The following is a 23,168-nucleotide window of genomic DNA, read 5'->3' on the forward strand; positions in this document are numbered from 1 at the left end:
AAAAATGTTTTCCTTATTATTTCATAAAAGATGTCGCATATAAAACGATATATTTACCAAGTATGTATTTTCTTTTTAATTTATTTAATTTATGATTTTCAATTTGTTTCATCGTGCGCGCGTGCGTTCCAGATTCCAAGTATATTTATCGTTATTACTGCTACGATGACTATTATATTACAGCCACGGCAGAAGGACATCGCTAATAGCAGAGTTAATTAACCAAGGTCATTCGATAGCAATCGATTCTAAGTATCTCACATCATTATATCTCAGTTGTTTTGGCGTGACTGGTTTCGAAACATTAGCAAAATTTCTTTATAAAATGGAAATTATTTTTGACAAAAGAGATGAAGAATACTTTTTTGAATTACAATAGATAACAACAGAAATAAATAAATAGGAACTAAATTAATTCATGGACACCTTAAATTATTTGTTAATCAATAAGGAATTAATCAATAAAAGAGAGAGGCATCACAAATAGAAAAATTGCAGAGAGATTCGCAATCTTTTCGTAAAAAACATCAAGATCGTGTGATTTGATCATTCCAGCACGATCACCGTGAATTTCATCATAATGGTCTGAAAGGTACAGTTATGAGAGATTGTTGGAGCGATGGATGAAGAACTGCGGAGAAGCGAAAGGGAAAAAAGCTGAGGGGAGATGAGCGGAATGTGCTCAAAAGGGATGAGATAATATTTCAGGGAACCCTTTAAGAGGATCTGGTGCCTCTAATATTAGACCGCCATATCCTACAAGAGGCTTGTTGTAAGATTTGATAGGCTCCAGCGCCTTGCTTTCTTTTACATGTGCTTCGTAAATAATTTTTTTTCGTATTTTAGTAACACTACAGGCGAACAAATAATTAATAATTATAATTATATTCTATGTAAAAAAATGAATAAATCTATTTTATTCGAAAAATATCAAATCGAAGGGAATTTCGCGAGATTTCGAACGAAGGGAGATTTCAAAGAGAGAGAATTATAATTCAGGAATAATTCCGCCGAGCAACTTGCAATTCAACCCGCTTTAAATTTTCCGATAGATCGTCACGTGCGCTTGATCCAATGTTCCAGATGCGATATGTATGATTTACATTTGATCCCACCGTGTTTCGCGGTTTCGTAAATTATGTGTCAATCACGGACATCAGTTAAATGTCGAAACGTAGACAGGTAGCCGAAACGTTAGCTGATAACGACAGGCGACGTGCGCTGTTAAAATGTACAACGTGGGTGAAAGTGGACGCTCGGCTGACGCACACGTATGTAGGTGTATACGCGTCTGTCACTGGCAGATCCCATTTTGCCTCACACATGCACAAACGTGTGCATAGCGTGAGAGAACGACCCTGGATCGCCTTGGGAGTCGGTCTCCATTGAGAAGTCGTCGAGTTCCCACCGGCATCAGCGAATCCAAGGCACGAAGAAAAGGTATGCGGGAAGAAGCACGGTACAAAGTTCAGCGCACCTAAGCCACCGACAAACTTCCTCCTCGCTCGTGTGTGTTTAGAATCTCCAATCTGTGACCAATATCTGTCTGTTGCTTCACGGATACAAAAAATCCATTGCACAGCAGCTTCGTACGATATTGTTCTCTTTTCTAATCCGCAAAAATAAAGACGCAATATTGTACTTCCGACAGTTTTAATATTTTTTTTCTAAAGTAAAGATTTAATTTTTGAAACTTGTGCACGTTGTAACGGATTGATTTTCAATATTAAACACATCTCCGTAATTAAATTAAAAATCAAACGTTAATTAAATATTTGCATTTTGTTTCGTATGTTGTATATGAATTAAAAAACAGGATCGATTTGTCCACCTCGGTGTTCTGCGAGAAATTTTATTTTTCGATATGAATTAAATGGAGAGATTGCCAGGAAAAAAGTTCTCCGTTAGAAATATCACCAAATAAAATCGAACGCGAAGGATGATTATTTCCCACGCGTTTCTCAGGTATACACTTTCTTCCCATAGATGATTCGGCAGATCTAGGAAAGATTCCCCATCTGGAAACACTATTACTATCCTCGACGGTACTTAAGCATAGCGAATCGCCTTAGCATAGCGACTGCCACAGCAACAGCAATTTTAATGCAGTTTCTCATTTATTCGCGATGTCGACACGATGAGATCATTTCTCGTATATTCCCGAGGGAAATTTGCCGTCCACTCAAGTAGTTTCCACGGGATGATATTCTAATATGTTGAGAATCTCAAAGATAGAAAAAGAGAACGATCATGACAATGGACCCAAGAAAAAAGCAAGAGGAACGAGAGCGCGACGAAAGGACGCGTCGAAAAGGCAAATTGATCGCGAAGGACACCGTAACGGTGAAATTTTTTTTATGCTTAGGCCTTATTATCTTTCCCGTTAAACCGCACGATTGACTGCATCCAAAAGAAAAAGTTCGTTCTTTTCAAATTTAATCATAAAAAGCTGAACGTGTCATATTTAGGGCTTTATAGAAAATTTAATCGGTGTATTACGTAAAAGCAAGAGAGTTGAATCGAATATTATTTTACTTTGACAATATACACAAGTTTAAAAAAAAATTCTTGTAGAAAATAATATACTATAAGATTATTTCCATTAGATGACATAATAAAAGTTACAGATCCGAATACGTAATCATAATCAAGAATGAAATAAATTGAAAATCAGTCAAGTAAAGATGTGAGAATTCGATTAACATTAACAATAATTCTTTCTCGATTTGTTTACTGATAAACATTATTTAAAAATCGAATGAAAATAATAAGACATAATATTAAAAATATTAAAAATAATATATTCGTCGTTATACGTTTTTTAAATTATTTAGCTATTTGCCATTAAGTTTAGTTGAGATATCTATAAATAATTTTCAGACATTCGTGTTCCATTACAGCATCCACAGCTATATTTATACATTTCTGCACATTATATAATACGATGTTTACTAATTATTACATAATGGTACTAATTAACGAATTGTGGAAGAAGCGCACGCTAGTAATTGATAAGAGAATAGAATTTCTCGGAGGAACCAGTTCCCAGTATATCAAATTTCCATCTTAAATTACACGTGATTTGCGCACGCGCGCGCGAAAGAAATAATAAACTGAATCAGTAGAGTATCGAATGTGAAATTGACTCTGTTTAAAACTAAATGGACTTTATTCTTTTTCTCTCGCGTTTGATTGAAAATACTTCGCGTAAGGCTACGTACAATAGCTATATGGAAAAAAGTCGATGTCCGATAAAAGTCTCTCAACTCGAACCTGAGCCATAGAAAGCCTTAGAAACTATCAGACTTCCTGTGATGAAAGTGAGGAGAGACGATTCAATGCGTATTCTCGGAGCACTGGCAGCTTGCTCTAATGGAATTGCCAGTCGATCACCGATTCCCGTCTTAACGACGGTCCGTATTTGTGTTGCAGACTCTAAACTTGTGCGACCGGAGATTGAAAATCTTAAACGCGATCGATGCTATTGCCTATTACCATTTCAATTTACATATACACAGCCCAAATCTTTTTGTTGGAATATACTGTTCACAAAAATTATTGCAATAATATAAAGCAACATTTAATTATTTAATACCAATATGTGATAAATTGCAATCAATAGTATCGTATTGTAATATTTATTATAAAAGGATGATTTGTTCATTTCGTATCATTGATAAGAATTTAGTAACTTGAATGTGCATTTTCTAAAAAACGGTTGCTTTTAATGATAGAAGTTATCCGCAATATCTGGAAAGTATTTCTCTTTCGGATCAAAAACTGTAGAATCTCCTTGTACGAAAATTTTTAACGAACCGATATTTCGAGTTACAAGTCAGTTATATTGCAGTTTTCCGAAGAAACGATTAAGAAAGAAAATATCAAAATTGAATAAAAGATAGCAGTGTATGCAATTTCATGAAATTGCTTGCGCACAATTTCATTCTTGCAGAGGCTCTTTAGAGTATATAGGTAAGCATCGATCGCTTTTAGCAATAGTAATCGGTTTAATGTGATCCAATTGCGCTTTGAATCTGTTACCTTACGAGCGATTCGCTCGATTTTTCGATTGAATTCGCAACAGTACTTTCAAGAGAAAGTCAATCCTTCTACTCAAATTTATAAATTTTATTCTTCTCCAGTTTCCTTTTATGCACGTGTATACGTATCATACTGAACCAATATTACATTGACATTTTGCGCAAAAAAATATATGAAGGGAGAAAGAAAGGTACAAGCAATATATACTCTGTAAAGTGGAACCTTGTTCGTAACGATTATAACCAAGTTTTAAATAGCACTCAAGGAAATTATAAAATTTTGACAGTGTTATGAAATTTTAAACTTACGACCGTGTCGTCCCATCCTTAAAAGCAGTAAACGCCACGAGCATTTTTATCGCATAACTCTTGGATTTTTCAAATTACTGTTTGTAATAAAGCTTGGCAGATTTGAACGAAATAGGGACGATGTAGGGACTTGTATACATATATAGGTACTCCTATTACACACTAGTAGCGATGAAAACTGGAAATGCCTGTAAATAGTTTTATCCCCGGCGTATTTTATCCCACCATAATCAACTGAAATTTACCATCGACTAAGACTAAACCTACAACTAAAAAACGTAATCGAGAACAATTTCGTTCGAAATTTTTGTAAGTCATTTTAAAATATTCAGTTTTTTCTTTCTATTTTAATTTGATTTTATTTATCGTTGCCCGAACTCTTTCACTTTTTTTATTATGCAGATTCGATATATATATTTCGATACATATTCCTCCAATCCACCAAATTATTATTATTTGTAACACCGATCGGTATCTCGTGCTCACAATATCATACATAAATAAATTAAAGAGAGAAAGAAAGGAATGTCGGGAATGGTAATAAATGAACAGAATATTCATAAATGCTAAAATCAATGCGAACGCAAGTTTAATATTAATGAATGCTTATTTCGAGAGTGATAATTTTTTTCGATGCTTTAAATTCGAACCCAATAGATAATAATTGAAAGGAATTCGTCACGTGAGAGAGGAAATATGACTAATGGAAGAAACATTCCTATCCTTTCGAGAGACGAAGAGAGACGCAGAGGAAAAGAAAAAATGAGGCAGAGGACCATGATCTTCTACTTGAATTATCTTTTGTTTTTTTCCGTTTGAGCAATCTAATGTCTGAAATTACGGTTGGACCAAGAAATCGAATGAAATTAAATCACTTTTTAATGAGTTCATGATGAATATGTAAAACCCTATCAAGATGAAACAAAAACCTAAAGTAGAAAAGTAATATCATAGATTTCAATCCAAGAGATGAGTAATTAATTCTATCGTATAATCTTTTCGACAAAAATATTTTCTCTGATATCATCTGTCCCGACCTTATATAAAACAATATTTTGAAATAGGCAGCCTCAAACTTGTGAGATAGAACATTTTGTACAACCTGTCATGTATAGAATTCACGAGAAACTGCTTTCAAGCCTTAAATATGCATCTTTGCACATACACAAATACGTTGTTCGAACCACGTTTCTGTCAGATAGTCCTGAATATCAAGCGTGACGTAAAAGCTTATAATGTAAAGGATAAATCCTGTAAAAGGGAGTATACCATGTAAAATATTTATATTAAAATGCGAAATTTTATTCGAAAATGTTTCAAATTCATGAGAAATGAGATAAAAAAATCATTTGAAAGTCTATGATAGAATTATGAATCAATGTAATAAAATTTAGAGCAAATATTATTTGTTAATATTGTAATCTAAACTTAAAAAAGCAAGTGTGTTCAAAAGAAGTAAGAAGTAATTATTTTCTAATTTTTCTTCCTAATAAATACTGCTAAATAGTCTTGCGCGTAAGATTTACAAGTTTAATATCGTAATTATATTCTACTTTAGTGATGTGAATTATTAAGTTGAGTTGGCATTGACAATATTAATTTTAGCTCAAGGTTCTACATTTACTTCCAACTATTAATTGTTATTACATCGATCGATGTAAAGCGTGATGACCTTTTAAAAACATGACTAATCGTTCTCATTTCGTAAGATATTCGAAATATTAATATTAATATTCGAGTATTCAATTTTATAAAATTCAACGTATTCCAGATGGAAATAAATACAACATGCATTTCATAACAATCTAATTTTCCGCGTATCCCTTACGCATATATACGCACGTGCAAGCACTTACCCGCGTTGCATCGTCAATTTGGCAAAGTCTGGACGCGTGCACGCAGTTAATCAACGGATGAACCAAAACCAAACAGGTCAAACTGGTGGGTGTGTCATTCTCGTGCATTCGCGCGCTACATTGGTTCCTGCCGTGTGTGCTGGAGTGCTTCTAGTGTGTACGAAGACACATGTGTGTGTATACCGTGTATGTATATACATATGTAGCAAGGCGTCTGCGTGAGCGAGCCGCTCAGCCGTTATTCGAAGCAATCTGGAGGCCATAAATCGCGGCAGAAGTATCGCGTTCGCCTGGATATGCGGGCGGTACCTATCGCAAGGCGATGGAAAAATGTCAATAAAAGCAGCCTCGTTTGCGCTCTTTCTGTCGTATCATCTACTAAACGCAGCGTTGTCGCGTCTCTCTCGATGCTCACGTTACATTTACGTGTATCGATGTGACGACAGCGATCGATTTGAACGGGCTCGCGTTACTTCTGAGTCGCAACGAACCGCGTAGGCAGGTTTGAAAAAGAAACGAGTGAAAAATATGCGACGCGAAATTAATTGCAGTGCATAAACGATATTGATACGAGACCGCAAGAAATAGATATCAATTTTGGACGCAATTAGCGTAAACATTATGCAGTACTTGATGTTATGCGTTTCGTACATTTTAATATCCGAGCAAAAATTCAGAAATGACGGAGAATTTAAAAGCTATACATATATATGCACAGTGAGAGCAAAAAGTATTCGCGTATACAAGGAAATTTTTTATAAAAAACAGTCTTATTTGTAGAAAATAAACATTAATTAGCAATTTTATACAATGAATACATTCTGTTCTAACATAAACAAACGAGCATCGCATGTATTCTTGATTTTAGAAGCTAAATTTCTCGACTGTACGAATACTTTTTCAGCATCCAAACGATACAACTTTTAATTTTCGCTTATTTTTCAAATGATAAATTTTCTGTAATTAATACACATCTTTATGATATATATAATTTTAAGAAATATACTACAGTTTATTTTATTCTTTATGAATAAATTGTTAATTACCCAACAAGAAATGATCGTCAATTAAACGTCGAATTGACGTCAAATTGATGTTAAATTGATGTTGAAATCATCGTATCGATATCGATTCGACATCAATTCGATGACTCATTTCTCGCTGGATAATATTTACTTTTTAAAAATAAACTTTTTTTGAAAAATACTTGCTCTGTACGAATACTTTTTCCACTCACTGTATATACCTGTATTTCATTACGCATTAGTAATTTGGCACTAATTATTCAATGTTTCGTTCCAAGAATTTAAAACACGCCGCACGATTTGCTTCGTAACGAGCTCAGCTGCTAGAAATAATCTATTTCTTCATATTAAACGATGCAAGCGTATACGAGAGAGTTCATTGTGCAGAAAGAACGCGCTCGTCATGCATCGACGGGATAACATTTATATATCGTGTGCGGTTTTACGTCGTGATTTCTACGTGCGTGCATCGCGGCGACACGGACAACAAGCCGGTCGTAAATATTTACAGAGAGCATCGACAAATCGATCCTTTACGCTCGAACGCGGATCAGGCTATCCCTTCGTGGGGCAGTGACCGTGGTGAGGGGAGGAAAACGGGGAAAATAAGTACAAAAATCGATGACGCAATCGTTTCAGCACACCAGCGTCAGTACCGGCTAGCGGAATTTATCCGATAATGCGATGATATGGCTGGCATGCGATGTGTATGGTGTTGTCGCTAGTTAACTCTCTATAAACCACATATCTGCTTCTATGGAGAATATTATACGCTGAAAGAAAAAGAACGAGCAAAACCAGGCGATTACCGATCACCTTCCTTCGAATCAATATCAAATTAATTGAGTAAAACGTCATATTACTGCATCTGTGAAATAAACGTTTAGCCAATTAATTAAGACGAGTACGATTATTGGTACCTTCCTCTTAATGTTATTAAAATCTACGATAAGACGGGTGATGCTGCTATTTATAAAAATATCATTATTATTATTATTATTATTATTTTCTGCATTATACCTGTGAAGAGTAGAAGCGAATGTAATAAAAGGAGACCTCTGAAGAAATAAACGGATATAAAATGCAAGATCCAATTGAACATCCTACGCCAAAAGAAAACAAGTTAAAAGAAAAGGAAGAAACAAATGTTACATCTGTTTTACGTAAGACTCGAGGGGAAGTATATCGGAACATCAGCTCAAAGTAATTTCGAGAACTCGAAACACGTGTTTGTCCTTCGGCAGGAAACGACGCATGTCCTCGCACAGTTCTTTTCCCAATTAATTGGCAGACGCAGCGTCTCCAAAGGATTCATTCTAATACAAGTCACGTGTCTTTAAGAAAAAGAACAGGCGATTGTGTGTGTGTATTTCTAGAAAATATTGTGACAAATAAATTTCATTTCAATGCCTGTAGTTACCTAATTATAATCAACGAAGTATCTTCGAAATATGTATTATTAAACACATTGAAAAAGATAGATCAATAGGCATAATAAAAAGAATGGTATTGTAATTCTGAATTTCTGATCGAAGCATAGCATATTCGATATGAGTAGATGTTCGATACACATCGATTATCATTTCGGGATATGAACATGATATAATCTAACTTTCACAAAACTATATATTATACTAAAATCAATCACTTGTCATTATATCATAATAGACATAGCCATCGCAAATGGAATTGTTCCGAAATGTTGTAACTCGTTAATAGAATATCGTATCGGAGTATGAAAACAAAACTTCCCATGAGATTTACAATGCGTAAAAGCATGACGGAATGACGCTTGCTTTTTATGGTGGAGGTAACCAAACAAGTTTAAAATATATGGTGCAAATTGTCTACATTGTTTAATATTTCTACAATCGATAAGATATAAAATTGATTGTGCTATACCTATATCATATGTATATTCCGCGTTAATGCGATTGTATGAAAAACGAGATCAAGTTCCGAAATTTCCGGATAACTATCGATAACTTTCGCAACAGATTGAATATCCAATCTGTGTTTAATAACATCTGAATAATTATCACGATGAGCGTCGTTATTCTCGAACGATTCTCATTGGTCGCTACGATTAATTATCGCTGCCTGACAAGCCGTATTGTTTCACTTTGCTGTCCAACAAACGCGTTTGCGGCCGTTACCGGAGAAACGGTAACTCCCGCTTGTTCGTAACAACGTCGAAACGGAGCGGCGAGAGAAACGAGGAAGCGAGGCAACGATGTGTAACAAAACGCGCACGTGAACAGCAATGTGCCGATCGAAGTACTGGAAAATGAACGAATGCTGTTCGCGTGAAAATACTGTCGCAGAGAAGAAGATACGTCATCGACAATGACTGAAAGTTAAACAGAAAGATGAATGGAAATAAAACGCGCCCAATATAGAATCATCTTCCCTGTACTCCGACGATTCTGTAACTTTTAATGACAATTCGGAATGACAGTTCGGAATCGTTATATTGTCGTTACGTAGCTGTTTTTACCAAATATGTATAATATCTGCGTAACGACAATATAACGACAATATCGTTAAGAATTATAGAATCGGCTACTGAGATTGAAATTTTTCTTCTCGATATTTCGAGATTTTTAAATATTCCAGATAAATGATTCGTATACTTGTCATCTATCTGCTGTCTATGAAAAAATAAATTTTAAATAGCGTTAAACGAATGTAAATACTAGAAATAAATTACATTTTAAATTATCTCACATATACGATAAATACAAAAAATATTCGTACACGAGAGATATTTATATAAAAAAAATATTATTTTTAAAAAGTAAATTAACAATTTATTAACAAAAATAAAGTAGACTGTATGCCTCTTAAAATTATATATTTTACTTAAAAATGCATACATAAAATTCAAAACAATTGAAAAATAAGCGAATAACCGAAAAATTGTATTATTTGGTCACGCAAAAAGTACAATCAAAAAATTTAATAATTAAGAACACGCAAAGATCTTTTATTTATATTATGACAGAACGTATTCGTTGTATAAAATTGCTAATATTTATTTTCTACAAATAAGGTTTCTTTTATAAAAAAATTCCTCTGTACAAATACTTGTTGCACTCATTGTTTAATAGAACTTTCCTTTCTACATTTTAAAATTCATAAGAGACGATATGAAATCATTAAATTATAATACACGCGATCGATAAAAATTCTAAGCAAGCCACGCGAGAATATCATCTCCGCGATAACGAGTAAACTTTCATAAATTTGCAAGAATGCATTTTCGTATCGGAATAACGACACCAACGATACGTTACACTCGTGCGTGTAAACGAACTTGGACGCTTTCAACGAGATTGGGTCTCGATAGAATTGCTCGCCCGCGAAAGCGAAAAGTTTCGTCGAGGGAGATCCGCTTTTCTCCTCGATAATTTTCACCGATCGCTTCTCTTTCGCTCCGTTCTGGAAAGGAAGTTCGATATTGGATAAATAAGTGCGGATTGCACCGACGTTGCGTGCAGAACGGTAAATATCGCAAGTTTAAAAATATTTCATTGTTCGCAATTTCCGTTTGCCGATGTTACGTATGCGCGCCGTACGTAATAACGTAACGATAATTAAAAACGGCATAATGCTGGCGCGAAAGCACCGGAGAACCGGAGATACGCCAGATTACTCCGAGCGAGTTACGAGCTCGAAAAAATTTTCATCGTCAGCGCCGTCTCGTCGCGTCGGCGTCGCGCGTTGCCTCGATTTTACCCCGCGATTTTTATCGAAATCACTGCGACAGCACGTGGTGACGTTCGGCAGCGTCAGCTGGGTCAAGGTCCTCCAACGCGTGTGCACGAAATGGCATTTTAATCCACGAGAAAATTTCCCGGCAAACGTTTTCTTCCAGCGGAAATACGGGACTTAGAACGAGACATGTGGAACGCAAATTCTACAATATGAAATTACACTCCAAACGTTTAAACAATTCACACGTTGAGTACACGTTGAGTAATTCATTAAACCACGGAATCAGATTTGCTGGGAATTATGCAAAAGTTTTCAATTTCTCCTCTCTCTCTCTCTCTCTCTCTCTCTACCTCTATTTATTTATTCGAAAGCTTCGTGAAATATCAAAGGTTGCACGTAACAAATTCTCGAAAGAAATTAAATTAAAACGACGAGAGTATCTGCAATTGCTTTTTTCGATTTTTTTCAAACAGATATGAAATTGAAGATTGCAATATAAAGCGGATAATCATCTTTGATATTCTGGAAATTATATAAAGCACAATGGCGTAACAAAAGCTCATCGATGCGTTCCTTTCGCGTGTTACGTAATTCCCGTTGCAACAACAATACAATCACATTCATGGTTAATTTATATGCACTCACGGTTAATTTATTGTGTGTTCAGTGACGGTACCGAGAGATAAAAGCTTTTTGCACGCGTTAATATTCCAGGAATACGTGCAGCTCGTTGCCTTCGAGATCGGAAGGAACTCGATGATATTTTCAAACTTATCGCTATGACCTTCTACGTTCACGTTACAAGCGTTTGTTTCCGGCCTTCATTCATGAAACTATGTTGATTCATAAAACTAGACGACTACTTCCAACAACTTTTCCAACCGTAATATTGATACATATTACGTACGTTTATTTTTAATTACATTCTCGACGTGATCAATCCCTTCGGCCATACATATTTATTTCTGTAATGCTACTCTACTCCATTTCGCTTGAAATGAAATTATTTTCCAAATGCTTCCATTCCAGAGTGAATCTTTCCGTAATCGTAAAATAAATTAAATCGCAATTAAACTGAGTTTATTAATTCCAAAATATTATCAAATGTAAAATAAATATAAATTTTTTTTAATCGAAAAATTTTCTAAAAGCGAATCTTAAGAGCAACGCGACTATGTAATTTTCAAAAGAAATACGAAATGTTCTGCTTCAAACTATATTTTCTTTTCAAATGTCTAGATGAATTAATAAATAAGTTATTCAGATTAAATCTTTTTCTAATAAAAATTCTAAATAATGTCTAAATAATTGAGATAACTACAAACGAATGTCAGTCACGTGAACTTACTGGAAATAATAGCACAATTATTATATCAAAACCCGTGCGGTAGTTCCGGCTAGATAAAGTCAAGTACCGCTCTTGGAACGCGAGATTATCACGCGGAAACGAATTGCGATTCACGCTTTTAATAATATGCGTAACGTTATTTTCAAATTTGATATCAACGAGATTGTATTAATAGAACACAACGAGGAAGCATGCTGGTACACAAATATTCGCTCTCGCGATCGAAAGCGACGAAATCAACAGTAATACGCATTGTACCTTAGAAATTCCAAATTATTATCTATGATTTATTACACCGAACGCGACAAGAACTGGCTAATTGTGAGTTGTTGTCGCGGGTTTGCAGTGTTGAAACCAAACAAAACAAATATAAATTTAAGTTAACATAAACAAGGGTTTCGCGCACATCTCGCGCGGACGAGATTAATATAACAACACGATCGATGTGAGGCTGGCTCGTGAATCTCGGAATACGCGGCTACCCGCCGGGCAAACAACCTGTCCTGTGTCCTGTCCTATCCTATCTGATCCTATCTCGTTCTTCCTCTTCTGTCTCGTCCTGTTCGATTGCAGCTGCCGCGCGCACCACGCACCCGTATTCCCGTAATCCACTGGCGGCACTCAAACTCCGAGAGTGACACTCCGAGAACCGAGAGAGAATGCGTGACGGATTCTTCTCGCACTACCGCGCACAACGACCATCGACAGATTCAGCTCGCAATCGACGAAGGCAGATCAAGGATCGTGCGACGACTCTTCGAAATCGGGAGTCACACCGTCGAGACACGCGCGGCACCACGACGTACGAAAGTATACTGAAGTATACCGTGGTATACTGGCATTACTGGCGCTCCTCGCCGTCGCTGATCGCTCCCGCGCCGACGCTCACGCGCACCACACCACACCACACGGCTGACGGCATACGATGCTGCACGATGCGACCAGCGACGATTGCGACGCCGCCGCACCGCGCCGCGCCGTCCGTCAACGTTCACGCGCTCTGCTGGATGCTCCGGAAAGTAAATTCGGAAACGCACCGGAAAGGCACTTTGCCTCGCAGCCACTCGCAAGCAGGACGACTGTGCATTTACGGGCAACTAAACTGTCTTTTACGTGTCATCTGTATAAACAATTTATAAATCATCAAAGCTTATATTCTTTGTCGAGACTGCATTAAAACTTTTATCTCGCTTATATATTTTTTATTTATCAATATTAAAATTTTTTTTCTATCTTATCATACAATTTATACAGATAATAATTTTGCATATTTTACATTACCTATTATCTACAGAAAAAAAAATTCGTGAAAACTTAACGTAAACAATACAAAAATATTCCATATAAACGTATAATCTTGAAATATATACGACACAACCCTATTCGCGAGTCAATCTAACGGATTACGATATTTTACTCCAATTACTTCAATCGGAGTCGAGATCCGAAATGGATCTCTGTTTATTTTTCCGAGCAGCCGTTAACTTTATTGAGATCAGTTAGAAGAAATTCGCTCCCTCTCGCGGAAAATCTAACACACGAAATACGCCCTATCGCGTTCTAAAAGTGTTTGCAATTATTTTGATTACCTTTCACATTTTCAATTGATTTCTTTCAGAATCCCTTTCGCGTCTAAACGAGAGTCCTTAAAGATGTGCAGTTAAAAGGGAAACGTTCCTCCGCTTTTCTGAATTTCCTGTTCTATTCCCAAATAGCAATTTCTCACTGGCACTCCAGCGGATATTTTAATTTACAGCAATCGAGCGATACAGCAATTTTTGCTCAGCGCGAAAAGGGATAGTAAGCGTTACCACGTAGCGCACGGAAACGAGTAGATTTCCTACGACAAATTAAATCCTGAGTCGAGAAGGAAGGCGGTAGCAGCAAATCGAGGACACGAGGGGCAAGGAAATGCAAAGAAACGCGGATGCACCATTCCTTTCGCTCGCTTTAACAATTCTGTAGCACGCGCGTTAAGAAAAACTTTCTATCTTCGTTCTTTTTTTTTTAATTATTTCATTTAAATTCGCATAAGCGTGCGTACGCGAGTCGCGGGTACGAGCAGAAATCTCTTTCCTCTAAGACTCTGCTTCGACGTGAATTTCCCTGTAGTATTAACAGTGCAAGTACGCAGAATTAATTTCGTTACTTCACGAGCGATAATCCTTCCTTTTCGTACGCTTAGATAGATCTGTCTTTTTATTAAAAAGCATTCATATAATCATCTTCATCGCCCACGCATTGATCTAATTTTTTTAAGATAATAATATAAATTCTTATTCTAATGTTTATATTTTGTAATAGTGTCATTAATAATTTTCAATTTTAATCGATTTTATGTTATACTATAATACAGAGAGAATTGGTAAATCATAATATCTTAATATGTTAAAATAAACTCAAGTGTAGTATACACAATTTCTAATATAAAAATATTAGAATACTATAAATCTATAAAATGAAAGATGTGTTTATACCTAACGAAAAACTTTCGAAACCTCGAATTTAGTATGTAAAAATCGATCACGTCTACTTTTACGTAATAGCTGTTCCTCTTCTGTTTAGGTACAAAACGCTCGTTATTTTACTCCCATCGCGATTCGCTTATTAATGAAACCTTAATTAGGCGCCTTTTTATCCAAACGATAGTTACTTCCGGTTCCGCTTCCTTCATCTTCTGTGCAAATGAGCTAACTGGAGATTACTTTACCGTCGTCACGCAGTCGATTGCCATTAGAGAATTAGGATTATTAAAAATTATTTGCTTCTGAATCGAATGATGAAACCGATATAGCAATAATCCCTTTACATCGAAAGAAAGCAGTTATACGTTAAGAAATATAAAAGTCCAAAGTTAAGATTAATGTTTGATTTTTTCCCAAAAATATACCTTTCTTTTTTCTCTTCGAATAAAAAGTATGTAGGTAAAATCCAAAGCTTTCTTTTTCAAATAAGCTGGGAAAAAAAATTATTTGGATTTCCTCAAATATCAATCGTGCGTGCATCGAGGAATAACCGCGTCACCTACTCGGTATCTATAATCCCATCGATTTCTATGAATCCAGTAACTCACGCAACATTCATTATATAGAGCAGTCAAAATGGCAATTGTATGTCGTCCTTGTACGCAATTTCTAGGAATTAATGCTCATGAAATGTAAAGCATAACTTAACATACCGCTTCGTTTTCATTTCCGTTCGTAACGTCACGTCGCCTCGCGTCTGCGATCCGTTTAAATAATTTTTGCCCCATATTTACGTCAATTTTCGCTCTAAAAGCTAATTAAACGAGAAAAGCTAATTAAATTAGAGTCACGCTAGAGCGTAAAGCAAAAACGTTTCTACTGTTTTTAATGTAATTATTGCGCCGTACTGAAGCATGTCGAACGATGTCCCGATTATAAAATATGAATGATACATGCTTTTGTCTACATTACGGCATCGTGAAAGTTCAACGTCGTAAAAACGAAACTACGTGACAACAACGTCCATTCTCCTAGCATACATTTTATATAATTTTCTCGAAAAGAGTCTGTACAAAATATATTTATATATCTAATTAATATACATATAAACGTTAATTTATAACAGCATATATGTATATATATATTCACTACATTTCATGAAAATGTTGATTCTCCAAATTAATAATGAAACGCTAAATGAAGAAGTCATAATGTAATCTTGATAAACGTCGCAATCGATCAATGGCGGCTATTCATTTCTGCGTCATTTTCATTTGCCAGCAACAGTTGGCTCATTTCGTCTCCGTTATACAGTCATTAATTGTAACTTAAAACGCCCGAATCTCGCGTTTATACGCCAACATGAAAAGTGTAACGGTGATACAGTGAAGCGATATAACGTGAGAACGATGTTGAAACAAATGTGGAATAATAATACAATAATTTTTCGAATCCGTGAAAAATTGAGTTTAGTCGGTAACAAAGTCTTCATTCTTTGAAAAATCGGTACCCGTCATCGGAGTTGCCGCTATCGAAGTTTTGTTATCGAATGACATTAATCACGCGCGCTTCTATATTTTCGTCATATTAAAAACTTTATCCGAGATTTATTAAACGACAAAATGTTATTAAATTTCTATGAGATTGTTCCAAAACAAAAATATGAGAAATATCAAATTTCTCTACACTTCCATATACGCAAGGATGTTAGTTACTGAGGCTCATCCAATGAAAATTGAACGTTTCTCGTTGAAGCAACAGCGCAATACATCCTCTCCTCGAAGTCGGTCGTCTATCGATCACGCTAACGGGGCCGGAATCGCGTCCCTTTCGTGTGTGCCGACCGTGATGCCTTCTCGTACTTGAGCCTTCGCGAATCGTTTGCCAATCTGCTGCACATGCATGTTCCGTTGTCGCCTCCCCCCTCCCGTCCTCCGACGATAATCGCGTTCTGCTCCTGATATTAGATATCCTCCTCTCACTATGGATCGTCCTGCGGACGACCACTGATGGTGGTGCCGTATCGACGTGGCTGTCGTCTAGACTAGACCTTCACCAGAATACCACGCTGGTCGACCCGACAACGTACGGGGCCACTGTAGGCTTCGATACCGTTACGACGCTCGCTTTTTTTCGTCCTCGATATACGCGCGCGTGGAACCTGGTGGAACCTGGTGGAACCTCTCGATGAAAACGGCGAAATGAAACAACCGCTGTGACAACGTCGCGAATGGCGAAACTCGCGCGAATACACAAGAGCTCATAAATTTGTGAAAATGTATTATAAAAACAAATGAAGAATGTCACTGCAGGAAAATAATAGGTATACAAATTCATTCAAAATTCGAGAATACTATACATAATGTATACGCAAAAAATTTTTTTTATTTCTTGAATCTTAGAATATTATATCAGCACTGAAATTGTATTTAGTATAATTTTACAATCAGTAATGCACAAGGCTATTTATCATTTGACATAAATTATCACAAAAGAATAAATATCACTGCACGTGCATTATTTGTGTTGTAACAGAAGCATAAGATAATTCACGAGAATCTGTAAATTATAGGTCTATTTTGTTTTTAAATATCTGTATTATTAATGGAGTATACGCCAATTCAAATTTTTCAGAAAATGACTTTAATCTTCCCGTTAACGAATAAACGACATTGTTTCTGATCAAGTGCACGTTCCAATCGAACCTGATCTAACTTGGTTACGCAACCGAAAACGGAAACGGCATCGCCAGATGCACTCGAGAGTTGGAAGAAATTTCAAAAACGACAACACACTATTTTCTCATGAATTGGAAGCTGTGTAAAATACGTCCAGCTATATAAAATCACCGTATAATTCGTTCTATTCTCGATACGCTGAACCTGTCGATACCAGCATTGAGAAACAATCACGTAATTATAGGTATATAGAAAAAACCACGAAGGAATATATAATAAAGTTAAATAAAGTATTATAGGCTTCCCGATAGTCGTGAATAGTCATAGAATATTAAACGCAGCGCGAGCCGTAAAAATAAAATTTTTCTCTTGCACGTAAAAAACGCAAAAAATTGCGTAACTTGAGAGAAACGTAAGAAGCGAGTAGAAAATAAAGTTTCGTGAACGTTGCGCACGTCCCGTCGTAGGGGACTTATTAGGTCGAAGCCATTTTAGGAAAAATACCAACCAACGACGAGAGAAGCGGTAGCAGGATTTTCTACAGGAACACAACCAGATATTATGATCTACGAGTACACAAACGATTTATATGGACGGTTTTTTGTCTCTTGTCTCGTAATTACGGTATATTATTCTCAAACTCATTACGAATAAAGTACGTCGCATAAACGCATGAATTTCAATAATTGCAAAAGCGTATGCAATAAAAACGAAAATGTTATTACAAGCTATATCAAGTTTACAAGTCAAGAATATTAAATATAATAAATATCTATGTAACATTTTAATTGTACTATCTATCACATTTATCAATTAATACGTCATAAAAATAATACAATAACATAAAAATAAGATATTCTATTATATATATAGTCTATATATAGATACATTATCGTTTTTATTTGAAAATTTATTACAGCATTATTTCAATTTTAACTTTACGACACGTAAAATTAAAATCCGTTATTTTAATTTTAAATTCATTTTAAAAATCCGTAGATACATAAATATTGTAGATTATATCCTAGTTAAATAGACCTTTATGTATACAAACATATCCTGTAGAAAAGACCGACTACCGAAAAATCTCAGATGGCAAACACGTGTTTCGCTTAAAGAATGCGAGCTAGGAGAACTTTTCCAAAGGATCACCGAGTCGATGGGAAAAACAGATCAGTTTTTTTATCGTAGATAATTTTTTTCTGTGTACTATTACCACGCGCAATACGAACGGAAAGATATTACAATTTCTGTGGCTGCGGGGAATATAGATTTCTCGTTTGTTAGATGAAAGTAATGATGTCGTGAATATTTCAAGGTAAATACATATTTAAGGCATATATATCACAAGAGAAAAGTGGTTTGATTATAATAATAAACGACAAATTCAAGTAGACGGAATCGATTTAAAATATGTAATATTTCGAGAATGAGACATAGAATAGAAAATATCTGACAGCTGATCGACGAGGAAATTCACTTTGAGCGAACGACTAATTAAATTAGACCGACTCTCATCGAGTATTCCATCCACCGTCATCTATTTATAGATTCTCCATTATATATATTTCTTAAATATTTTCTCTTATTAATGTTCCATCAAAATATAGATTAAATGTAAATTTTTTAAAAATTGTCATATCTTCATAATCTTATTGATTTATTGATTTAATTAGTGGTATGCTATTCCAATCTTTAAAATGTTATGTATATAATATATAAATAAAATTGTATAAAAATACAAAATCTTTATATTTTTTTCAAGAAACGGATTAAATCGCATGCACGTAATGACAAATATTTTCCAGTTAATTTCATAATTCTGATAAATTAACATATAAAATTATTTTATATAAATTAACCATATACATTTCGTTAATTTATCGCTTTAATAAACTTCTAATCAATAACTATTTATCATTACTTAGACAATTCTAATATTTCATCAATAATTATATGATAATTAATGTATCACATTGAAAGATTAAAATTTTTAAAGAATTCAAAATATCTACTGTTTAGAAATACATTTTTCAATTAATATTTTTCTATGCGATCAATAAATCGCGAGTGCACATTCTTTTTTGCTCGATGCATCGAATCTTAAAATGAAGAGACTTTGAGGGTCTTGAGCAGCTGAGGAAGCGCAAAGTGATTGCGTCAGACCATGGGTCCTTTTTCTTGTTTTTCATTTTTTTTTTTTTAATTGAAAGAATAGAAAAAGATGAAAGGAAGAAGGCAACCGCCGCGCCATGAGAAGCGGTTTCCGACGAGAGGAGGAGCAACTCAGTATTTCTAAAGGCACTCGACGACGTGCTCGATGAAGCCCATAGTGAGGAGTGCTTCGCCTGCAAATAAGCAGCATCGTCTTTTTTCCTCCTCTTTCAATATCCAACTATAAATTCGAGCGAGCTTATTTCATTCCGGCTAAACACTCCAACTTCGTATATAAACGGCAACGTCGCTGATTCCGCTTCGATGTGCTCATATGAGTAATATACTTCACACACATACACACATCTCAGAAATAATAATTTTTATTCCGAACTCCTTAATATTTATTCTCATTTTTACTTTTTATTTTTATGGTTTTAATCTTATTTTAATCGTTGAATATTCATGTACGTTTTTTGTGGCAACAGCTGATGGAATCTGACAACTCGTGTGAATAAAAACGAATCACAGTTCTCTTCCTTTCCGATGCACGATAAAATAGTAAACATTCTTTACCATCAGTGAATTGTGTCGATAATTTCGTTACCGATCGTTGTTTTCATGCTCAGGAGATAAATATATTAAAGATATATGATATTTATATATATCATATATATTTAATCATATATATATATATATATATATTATTGAAAATTCTTCGAAAAAGGATTCAATTGATTATAAAATCATCTAATACAAAAAAACAATATAGATTCGATGATTTCGATTAGATATCAGAGTGCAACGTGTTCTCACAGTACGCGATATCTAAAAATATTTATTTTTCTGGAATCATTAGTATTTTCACATCCAAAATATCTACGACTCAATATTTTTTCTAAATTAAATATATGACGAGAAATTAAGGAAATTGTAATAGTTGTATATAAGGATGCTAATAGTAATTATAAAATCACTTGATATTAAAAATGTTAAAAAACACTTTGAAAATCAATATAACAAAATCTGTATATAAATATAAAAATGAACAAAAATATCTTTATCGTAATAAGATTAAATAATATTAAGCATTGAGAAACCAATTAGTGTTATCGTCGTATTTAGAATTATTATTTTTCAATATCTATATAACTATTTAAGAATTCGTACAAATTTTTAAATACAAGTACAATCGATGCAAAAAAATATTATATATTGGAGATTATTTTTTCCAGCTAGATGCAATTCGATTATATCTCTCAATTCATCGAATTTAGACTAATGCAAAAACGAATCAGTAGAATATAATCAAAAGAAAACGAAGATTTTTCGACCATATCGAAATATTCGATCAATTCCAGTTCCAGGTCATATTTATTCTTGTGGGTTCATATTTCTTCGTCACTCCAACTAAGCTTAATCGCGAGAATTAAATAGAAAATTAAACAGGATATTTTCGAAATCATCAATAGCATCGAAAAATTAAAAGGAACAATTTGCAACTTGTATATATTATATATATATATATATATATATAAAATACACTTGTTAGTATAGTATATATTTTTAAACTGCACTTTTTCAATATTAACAACACATTCATTGTCCTATTCACATACTGTCAGTTTATGTTTAATAAAACATAAAAATATGAAATAATATCAACTATTACAAATCTTTATAATTTCCAAATCATGTAAAATATTACATTTTCAACCCTTGGAAAGAATAATTATATCTTATATTATATCATAAATAAATTATATCATACAAAAAATCATTGGATTGTCTAGTTGACAAAAAATTCTAGCTATACAACAATCCCTAAAACAGTGAAAGAATATGAAATGTAACTCGGATTTTCCAATTTTTATCCATAATTGAAAAATAGGAAAACTGGAGTATCAAAGACAATATATCGATCTCAGTTTCGCGATAGTACGGTACAGACAGCGCGCCGCGATTCGATTCTTACCGATCCCGTCCGACGCAAATGCCGTTGCAACTGGCCGAAAGCAGTAAAACGAGATACACGACATATGACGGACCGAACAAACGCAATAAGTCGCCAGCTACTTTCTAGCCCGCGGCTTGGCATCGCGAAACGCAGCTCCGCGCTCTTCTCGCGCGGCTTCAACGATGCATTTGCGCGCATTCGCGACTGCTGTGCACGGGATCTCGGCTGTCGTTTTTTAGCTGTAGGTATACGAGCTGTAGGTATACGTTACGGAATAAAGGCAGAATAATAAATACATATACATATATTTAGTCGTATTATATTGTAGCTTTAGGAATCAAGTAAATCCAAAGAAGCAATGTTTGTCCCACATTATACTATTATATTCAACTAAGAGTAATAAATATTTGAAATTTTAGATAATTCCTTATTAGATGTAAACATTATTCCTTCTCTAATTTCTTCCTTCTAATTTCCTTAATAATTCGTTAATATTTTTCAGAGTAAATTATCATAGACATGTAGGAATAAAAAGGATAAATTTTTTTATTTTTAGGCCTAAAGAAAAAAGTAAGAATAGTATATATATAGCTATTATAATATTATACCTTTTTAACCCTAAAAAATATAATAAGATATATCAATTGAAGGAATTTTTTCAATGGAAGGAATTTTGTTTTTAAAACTTTAAAAGATTTTAACGCAATTTATTTAATCGTACTATATATAGACTATCTGGACCTTACAAAAATTTTAAAAAAGAAATAAAAATAGCTTTGTAAAAAACCTCTCATCAGAGTAAGGTGAGGTGACTTTTACGTAATCTGCGTTACACCCCTAGAAATTTCAACGGTGGACGATCACGTGTAGGATCTTAAAATGGAGCTTTCAAGGGCTTTCGTTCAAAAGTGGAGCGCGTGAGTATCCCTTTCAGTTCAGGAAACTTAACATACATGTCTACAGTTTGATCGATAGATATGGTGATGGTGGATCGTAGAAATGGAAATCGTAAACCCGTTTACTTATCTTAAAGTTATTACTTTAATACAAAAACTTTCGCTCTTTCGTCTGTCGGCAATAATATTGAGAAAACTTGTCGTACGAGAAAAGAAGAAAAATAAATAATGTCTTTGAACGTAATAATCAAATAATCAATGTTATTATATGATTTGAAAATAAAAGGTCGGACGTTCTATAAACACACGTGTAACATTTACTTTTTTCTATTTTTTATAATACAACATAATTATAATCTATAAATTAGCAGTTACCGGTTATTATCAAATAATTTAATCACAAAGAGAAAAATTAATCTTAATTTCTTGGAAAGATATATTCTCTAATTAAATAAATTATTATCAAATGTGGTAACTGCACTGCAAATCTCCAATTATAGTTAAATTTTAAGTACTAAGATAGGTAGTAAATACATTTTATAAATCATATATTCATCACACATATGTATATATATATATATATATATATATACAAACATATAGACAATTGGAAAACAACCGAACTATTTGATATATATATTTATGAGCCTATAAATGTAGACGATCTACTTTAAATATATATAAATTTATAATGGTATAAAAAAATTAACTTAAATATTAGAT

General features: G+C 34.3%; 1 protein-coding gene across 11 annotated transcripts in view; it reads right to left on the reverse strand.

The window, feature by feature from the left end:
- The window catches only part of LOC108722523 (rap guanine nucleotide exchange factor 2), a 116,112-nt gene that overhangs the window by 40,308 nt on the left and 52,636 nt on the right, over positions 1-23,168 (reverse strand). For 7 of the 11 annotated variants that reach the window (XM_018447682.1, XM_018447680.1, XM_018447675.1 and 4 more), the window contains exon 1: positions 12,794-12,986. The exons of the other annotated variants lie outside the window; for them this stretch is intronic. The gene's annotated coding sequence lies outside the window, so the exon portion shown is untranslated. Of the gene's footprint in view, positions 1-12,793; positions 12,987-23,168 lie in introns of those variants that run through there. 11 annotated transcript variants of the gene reach the window in all.

The sequence above is a fragment of the Mycetomoellerius zeteki genome, unplaced genomic scaffold, assembly GCF_001594055.1.
Source record: "Mycetomoellerius zeteki isolate Tzet28-1 unplaced genomic scaffold, Tzet1.0 scaffold206, whole genome shotgun sequence".
Lineage (NCBI taxonomy): Eukaryota > Metazoa > Arthropoda > Insecta > Hymenoptera > Formicidae > Mycetomoellerius > Mycetomoellerius zeteki.